Source organism: Rhagoletis pomonella, unplaced genomic scaffold, assembly GCF_013731165.1.
Source record: "Rhagoletis pomonella isolate Grant_MI unplaced genomic scaffold, Rhpom_1.0 Rhpom_scaffold_00001, whole genome shotgun sequence".
Taxonomy (NCBI): Eukaryota; Metazoa; Arthropoda; class Insecta; order Diptera; family Tephritidae; genus Rhagoletis; species Rhagoletis pomonella.
Genome location: NW_023458555.1, coordinates 26,881,627 through 26,890,211, shown reverse-complemented (window position 1 = coordinate 26,890,211; position 8,585 = coordinate 26,881,627). Strand labels below are relative to the sequence as shown.

Below are 8,585 nucleotides of genomic sequence, written 5' to 3'. Positions count from 1 at the left end.
GCATCCGTAAGCTGACAGATAAAAGTGAATAAACGACGGCAACGAGGGGACCTGTTAGCGGGGAAAAAGCCTATTTCAGCGTAAAAATGAATGAGCTCTACAGCGCTGATGGCCAGACAATAGCAAAAATAGAATAAACAAATACAAAACAAATAAGTAAGTACGTTTAAGTCAGAAGGCAAATATCACCGACCGACCGACTGACAAGCACGCAGCCAGCCAACCAGGCGGACTAGCAAATAAATGGGTGAATTCGTAAAGATGTCGCCGCGCTGGGTATTGATATGTACTTGATACTTGAGTAAAAGTTAGGAAAGGAAAAGCGCTTGGGGAAAATCCGGGAAGAAATGAAAGTGACAACAAATGTGCCATTCAAATAGCCTAGAAACTACAATAAATATATACATTGTGAAACTTTCGCTTGATAATGACAATAAGAAAATGTTTACAGTGAGCAAATTTAGATGTTGGAGTACCAACGGGTTTTTCGAATGCGCGCATCAATGTTCAATTACATTCGTTATATGTAGAAAAATTTAAAGTTTTGACTTGCGGGCAGTTAACCCACAAAGTAAACTCACATCAAGGGTTTTCATAAAGTTTTGATACAAAAAAATCTTTAAAACTTATTAGGTATTGTTTTTGGCTCAAAAGCACAAAACCGTCTGGCTTTTGAGTTATGGTAGTATGTATTTATGATATTCATAGAAATAAAAAAAAACGCTGCTGTAATTAGCAATCCACTAAGGCTCTCCCTATTTGGATGGCTAAATTTATAAATATTGCCTTGAAACTGCGACCTGTGGCTATAGTCTAGAGTATTCGCGTTCGAGCTTTCCGAGGACCAATCCCTAGAATTAAGGCCAATAATATAGGAATCTCCCAGCAATGGGTTGTGCGCTGGGCTTGAGACCCACCACGTAAAAACTATTTCCAATAAAGACAAACAACGAAGCCTCGAATGAGACGCCGCCTTTGGATGACGACCACGGCAAAAGTTTAAAATACTACAATTTGAGGGCATGCAGTTGGAATGTCCGGACCCTTAATGGCAGAGGTGCCTCTGATCGGCTGTTTGATGTCCTCGTAAGGACTAAGTCGGACATCACCGTCATCTAAGAAATGCGCTGGATGGGGCAAGGCAAGAGATGCCTGGGCCCTTGCGATATCTACCACAGCTGTCTTGAAAAGGAGCGCAGTGTTGGATTCGTGGTTGGAGATAGACTCCGTCGCCGAGTACTCTCGTTCAATCCGGTAGGCGAGCGATTAACCACAATCCGCATCAAAGTGACATTCTTCAACATCTCGCTCATCTGTGCTTATGCTCCAACGGAGGAGAAGGACGAAGCGTCCAAGCAGCGCTGCTCCCGCCATGAACTCAAAATCGTGCTTGGCGAGTTCAATGCCAGGGTGGCGAAGGAAGGGACCTTTGGCGCCACTGTCATAAAATCCAGCCTTCATGACGAAACGTCCAACAATGGACTGACTCTGACCGACTTCGCCGGGGTCCTAAACATAGTAGTATGCAGTAATAGGTCTCAACATAAAAATAGCCATCAAGCTTGACGAGTTTCGGCAAGGCTTAAAAAAGGTTTAACAAGGGAGATGAAAACTCTTAGCGGTGGTATCACAACGGACATTCAACTCTTGGCCTATGTGTGTACCTGCGTAGCAGTGACAGTGACACCTACCTACCTGCGTACCTAACCCAAAAGTCAAGCCCGGGCACACACTCGTAGAATTTATGTTGATCGCTTCAAATCCGATACAGAAACAAAATCTAGCATCTGTATCGAAGCTAATGGGGACAAACTTCACATATTTTTTTTGAGAATATACCTCAGTAGACCAGGTCGAGTAGGAGTTTAGGTATTTGTAACGATAACCAAGCTGCACTTAAGGCATTGGCCCGCCGGTCGGCCCACAATTTCCACTGCAAGTCTCGACTAAATAGAGCGGGAAAATATAACGAACTTGTTTTATTCTGGGCCAGGTTAGTCTGGAGGACCTGGTAGTGAGACATCATACCATATACCTACATAGGGGGCGCTAAGACAAGGTATTACTGGTTTCGGAATCAGTTGTAGCACCATAACCTTCGGCCATCGAAGGCGCCAGCAGAAACTGGGAGGCATTTCACTTAGCAATACCTGGGAGGCTTCGAACGACTGCAGTTTGGCAAAATGCATGTTGCCTACAATTTCAGAAGGTATTGCTTATTACATACGTATTTGATTTCATTGAGCAGATGGGACTGCAGACAACTTGTTGGATTGCTGATTGGCCTTTTCTCGTGGGACTTCTTCGGGACCGTTTTGGGATTTCTTCGAGCCCATTTCGGCACTAGTTCACGAGTTTTTGCGATCTAGCTCGTGACCTATTCGACACTAGTTCGGGACTTTTTCGAGATCATTAAGAGAATAGTTCGGAACCAGTTCAGCAATTTTTCGGGGCCATTTCGGAACAAAGATATATACATATTAAATTTCATGAGTACTTGGCAGTCGCGGCTTGTTTTTCTTCAGTTTTGATTTTTTATTTTTTTTATTTAACACCTCTTTGGCGTTAAACTTCTTTTCCACTGACTAGTATTTTCTTTTGGTTTTAAAACCAACAAAAGCATACATAATTCGTTGTTCATGTTTTCTACAAGGTAATTTATTTTCTTTTGCATTTGTTGAAATCACACCATTCACATGCTCTCACAACATTCTCCTACTCAATTTCAATTCAGAAAACAATTTGTTCAGTGACGCATTAGCATTTTGTAGACGAATTGGCAACGTCAGGTGCAACAAACAAATAAATACATAGCTACAAATTATTGTAGACGGCAACTGGTTGGGCATGTTAGTTGCTTGGTTGACCCGCTTTGGCGGGATTCATGTGAATATATGTAAATGCATGTAGCTGAGGAAATACGCTCCCATGCCAAGTAGCCAAATAGTAAGCGTATAGAAATGCAGACTTTCGTCTGCTGTTAAACGCTTCGTTGCTTGTCACATAAAAACACTCGTCGAAAGAGGCATTTCATGTTATTTTTTTTTTTTTTTGTAATATTACGTGAGCAATCAGATTCGCTTTAAAAGTGCACGCCACTGTAGCTGCCAAATTTGTGTGGTGTGCTGTCTTGTCTGCTGCCGGTCTGTCCGTCTACATTGTTTCACATGTTTACTATTTAAGTAGTTGCCCCCCCGTGTTGTTGTGTTATTTCCGGTGTGATGTCTCGTCTATTTTAGCCGCCGAAGTGCTCCTTAGTGCAGTGGTCACAGCACATTACTTTCTGTCTGGGAGGGTCTTTGGGCACTTAAAAATAGCACACAGCAAGAAATCAGTGCACAACATTTTAAATAATTTGGCTTATTTATGAAGCATTTTAGCAAATTAAAAAAAGAGAATTTATTTTACAAACAAATAACTATTCATTCTATTTAATTTTTTAGCAGCACTTACCTGATATTCTCTATCTTTAAAGCGCGTTGCCTGCAAGTGAAAAATTAAAAGAAAGTTGGCTATAAATGGTTTATTGGTCGTATTTAGAGAGATAAATGCAGGTGAAAAAGATAAAAAAAAATATTTAACATAAAATAACAAATAAACTATTCATACTTTGTTAAAATGTTTGTATGTAATGACAAAACCACTCACCAACAAATACTTCAATTGGTAGTGGGTGAAGGTATTACACTAGGATTTTTTTTACGAAATCATAAAATTTCCAGAGTTTAACTTACAACTCGCGAAAGGAACTGATTTCGATGTTTCTTTTAGCTCCAAGATAATAATAAAAAATAATAATTCTGCGATAGAAATGTTTACTATAAATTATTATATATGCAGAAAGGCGGCCGGTGAAGTGGTTCCAAGGTTCGACCCCAGGTCCGAACGGCATCTAAAAATTGAAAAAATTGTCTCTAACAGCGGTCGCCTGTCGGCTTACTAAGGAAATGGAAGAGGAAAAAAATATTAACTACCACGATCAAGAAGGAGTTCGAAGAGGCTACTACAACAAAATCGAACTTCGCAAATCACATGATCAAAAATTAATGCGCACCAGTGCAAACAAGAAAGACAGTAGAATTACAGAATAAAAACAAAGACTAAATATGTAAAAAAATACGGAGGTATATAAACAGCAGACCTCATAAAGATAAATCATCAATGAGCAAATGAAAACTGTATCAAGCGACAACAACAAAGCATTAAGGATGGACATTAGACTGCATCACTCGGTACTATTTTTCCATTGGAATTATAAAATCTATTATATTTTAAGATGTCCACCAAAATATTTCGGGTAAATATTAAGATTTAAGTGAGCTGGACCGATTTGAAAATACCTCCAAAAATGGAGTTTTTAAAGAATAAAAATTGTTTTTTAAAGAGTTTTTTTGAAAAAATCCCCTCAAATGACGGTTTAAGCTTAAAATACTTGCATAAAAATATTAAAAAAAAAACTAAAAAAAAAATTTTAACGGAATCATAATGATGAGATTTTTGATGCTATTTTTTAACTTTTTTCAAAGATTGGTATAGGAAAAACTTGAATAACTGAACCTAAACTTTTCCGATTTAGACTTAAGAGGTGTCATTGGAAAGGTATTTTCTCACCCTTCTTATTTCTTTGCTAATAAACTCATTCAAAAGATGAAAGAGAAAGATAGGATGAACGAACGTCATTCAAAGTTGAATTAAGATGTGTTGGTATTCGAAAAAACAAGATGGGACACAAATGACGTTTTTTTGGCCAGAAATAAAAACAGTGTGAAAATACCTTTCTACTGAAATCACATAAGTCTAAATCAGAACATTTATGACCCAGTTATTCAAGTTTTTCGTAAACCAATATTTTAAAAAGTAAAAAAACACCATCAAAAATCTCATTCTTACGATTCCATTGAAAGGATGTTCAAATATTTTTATGCAGATATTTTAAGCTTAATCTAATTTGTCATCTGTCATTTTTTAAAAAAGTTCTTTAAGAAACTATTTTTATTTATAAAAAACTTCATTTTTGGAGGTATTTTCAAATCGGTCCAGCTCGCTTAAATCTTAATATTTTTCCGAAATATTTTGGTGGACGTCTTAAAATATAATAAATTTTGTTAACCCGGCGGAAAAACTGCAACTTTTTTTCAAATTTCTCCAAAGTGACTCATGTCTACTTATGTTGAGAAAAACGTAGCGTATCTACGTATCTCAATCAAATCAGAAAGTTAATTGAAGAGAAAATAAGAGTAACGCAAATATAACCTTTTTCGGCAACTGTCGCCGTTATAGAACCATCAATGTATAAAATTAAACTGCCACAATAACTGTACCTTTGCCATTATGGGTAGTCGAAAATATTGAGCGTACACTGTAGCACATAATAATAATAATAATAATAATTCAAAGGTTATTTCTTGAACAGTCCATTTCATGTGGACCTAATTAGATTTCTTTTGATCGTGTACGAATATACATACTTATGTACATATGTACTAGAAGATGACCCAGTGAACTTCGTATCACTTACAATTTACATGATTATAACGACATATAATTTTCTATGCGCGAAACACGGAAATTCCAAATTAAATCTGCAAACTTCCAACGACTAGCCTTGTGATTTGTTTACGGACATCGCAAAGTCCAAACGCGCTTGGAATCGCAGTCGCTTAAACTCGAACGGCAAGTCCATTGAAATCATCGGGATATTCTCTTCATAATCGTTCCCTCATTATTTACTAACTTTTTCACAGTCAATCTCGTTCCATTGCATAGTCGAGGTTAATTAAGGCTACGCAACATGATGATGACTGATATTACTTTTAATTTTAAATTGTGTGCCTGGTAGTCCAGGCAATTCCAGCGAATTAAGATATTCAATGGAATTGTTGACTACTTGTTCCTGGTTGATTACTGGGTCGACTGACATCTCGGAATGAAGTTTTGAATAGTCACATTGAGTTCTTCGACATATTACTCGTTCGCTCGACCATTTGTTATATTTGAATTGTTGTACGTCGTCCGGGGCACTTCAGGCTGCAGTTGATCGTATAATAACTGGAAGTATCTGACGAAAATCGCCGTACAATAGACTCATGGCTCCACCAAAAACGTTTTGGTTATTACGAAGATCTTTCAAAGTTCTGTACAGCGCCTCCAGTGGCCTCTTGTGAGTCATGGGGCATTCGTCTCAAACGTTCAATTTGTAGAACTGCAGAAAAGGTAGTGTCTCAGAGGCATCGGAAAGGTATTGTCTCAGAGGTGATCCCGTACTGCTTTAGATCGGATCATGAAATATATATAGATATATATATATATATACTTTTGAGTCGTTTTTTTTGGCTAAAAATTCCTTGTTATTTTTAACCATGTGGAAATTATAACGAACAAGCCAAAAAAAGAATTGTTCAAATCGGGAAAGCCGTTTCAATTAATTTTTATATATACGATGTGTAAACTATACAAGTTTTTTCTTCAATGGCCTACCTAACTAAAAATGTGTAAGTATTATACGAACATTTTTGTTTTTATGAGTTATGACGTTCTTCTAGCTAATGAGCGATATGAAGGCAGGTAGGTGCAGGCATGTGTTTCTTGACTGCTAATTCATTACAATGCCCTAATAACCTTTATGGAGTAATGTTCGTGTACATATTAGGTACCTACTAATGAAGTCAACTTATATACATACATATGTACATACATATCGTCGTTTAAAGTACAAAGCCGCGTATCTGACATTTGCTTCCAAAAATTGGATTTGCTCACACAAGCTCTTGGCTCAACCCTTTTCCATTCGTCCTGAAATATACTAGCCAGAAATGCGACTGCTTTATGAAAAAGAGAACCATTTTGAAATATGACTGTTTTTACTCTCTCGAAAATAATATATGCAACCTCACATACGCGGTTTTGCACTTTGTTTAGACGCGGTTTTGTACTTTAAACGACGATATACATATGCATACATACATTCCGTTACCTGAAATACAAAAAGACGTAACAAACATCATCGTTGAAATGCAAAAAGTCATAACTAATAAAAAATTCAAAATTCACTTTTTGATTTATATGATGAATTTCATCGAATTACAACTCCCCACATCATTTTATGAAAAAATAATTAAAATATTAATCACGACTTTTTCCATTTCATTTACGATGGTGTTACGTCTTTTTGCATTTCAGATGACGATATGTATGTAAATATGTACTCGTATATGTATGCATAAATAAATTGATCACAAAGAATTCATGAAATAAAATTTGAACATAATAACAACAAATTCAACTTTTCATACAAACCTTCTTCCAAAATCAACCACTTTGCTCACCCCTGCGTTTGTTCGCTCGTTTTCAATCAATATAGTCCAGCGCAGAGCTGAGCCTGAACACGAAATGCAACAACACTACAAACACAAACCGCACAAACAACAATCACTGCATAAAATTCATCTGCCGCTTGGGATAGCTGCCAAGCGATTTTTCATCGAAAATACACTGCTATCGTAGAACATATTTTAAAACTTTGCAAAAATGTTTAAATTACACAAATTGTTATTGATTTATTTTGCTTATTTTTGCAAAAAAAATCTATTATTTATTCAACCCCGAATAAAAAAAAATTGCACGTCAAGCGGAGCGAAGAAATACACAACAACCCTTCGACGGAACAGCACAAACGAGATTGCCAGACGGCGAAATGTCTGCGATGGTAGAAAAATACGATTGCGCGGTACCTGCAGGGTTGCTGTGCTTTTGACTAGAGAAATAAATTAACTTGAGTGAATATTGCCTGCATAACGGCGCTAGTTGCTAACTAAAAGTAAGGAAATTTATATAAATTAGTTGGGAAATGAAAGCGCTTAATATAAATTAATATTTTATGATCAGCATCTATTTAAATAAGATATTATTTTTAAAGAAATTGAAATTTTTAGCTTGTAAAATTTACCTCCAGATGGCGCTTTGGTCGAAAATGCGTTCCTGCACACAGCTGTTATTGACATTTCTAAAAAGAGATAGCTACTGAAGTGCCTTTCGCTGTTTCACTGTCGCATACTTTCATGATGCGGCCTGCAAAGTATTGCATAGAGTTGGGCAGTGCTTAAATTTCGAACGCGTTGCCAACTTTCTTTGACAATAATCAAATTTTTATTTGAATTTTTTTTTCTTTATTTAGGCAGATTATGCAATTTACTTACGAGTGAATTTCAGCCAAAATCAATTTGAATATATGTATGCAAGTGCCGGTCGTTTTGTGATAGAAGACTTTCGTGCATAGTAGGGTTGGGATCTCTAAAGGAAAGGAATATTTTAAAAATTGTTTTTTCTTGAAACATTTTTCACATAAAAATTTTTTGATAAAAAGAAAATAGTTTTTGAAAGTATGCCATCTCAAAAAAAAAAACTGAAAAAAATCACTATGGTAGCTCTGAGTATTGCGCAATATTTAAGTTTAGTATTATGGGGCGCACTCTACAACAATTTGAGTTATGAATTTTATTTTACACCGAAGTTGAGTAAAATGAGTACAAGACCAATTTACAATTTTTTTTATTTTTTCAGAATATTTTTGAGCATGCAGTTATGTA

At 36.4% G+C, this 8,585-nt stretch overlaps 1 protein-coding gene across 1 annotated transcript in view; it reads right to left on the bottom strand.

Moving 5' to 3' along the window:
• Positions 1-7,659, bottom strand: part of LOC118741723 (alpha-mannosidase 2x) — a 148,268-nt gene extending 140,609 nt beyond the window's left edge. Inside the window, exons 1-2 of the mRNA XM_036473700.1 lie at positions 7,297-7,659; positions 3,454-3,483 (exon numbers count right to left, since the gene is read on the bottom strand). The gene's annotated coding sequence lies outside the window, so the exon portion shown is untranslated. The remainder of the gene's footprint in view (positions 1-3,453; positions 3,484-7,296) is intronic.
• Between the last annotated feature and the right edge of the window lie 926 nt (positions 7,660-8,585).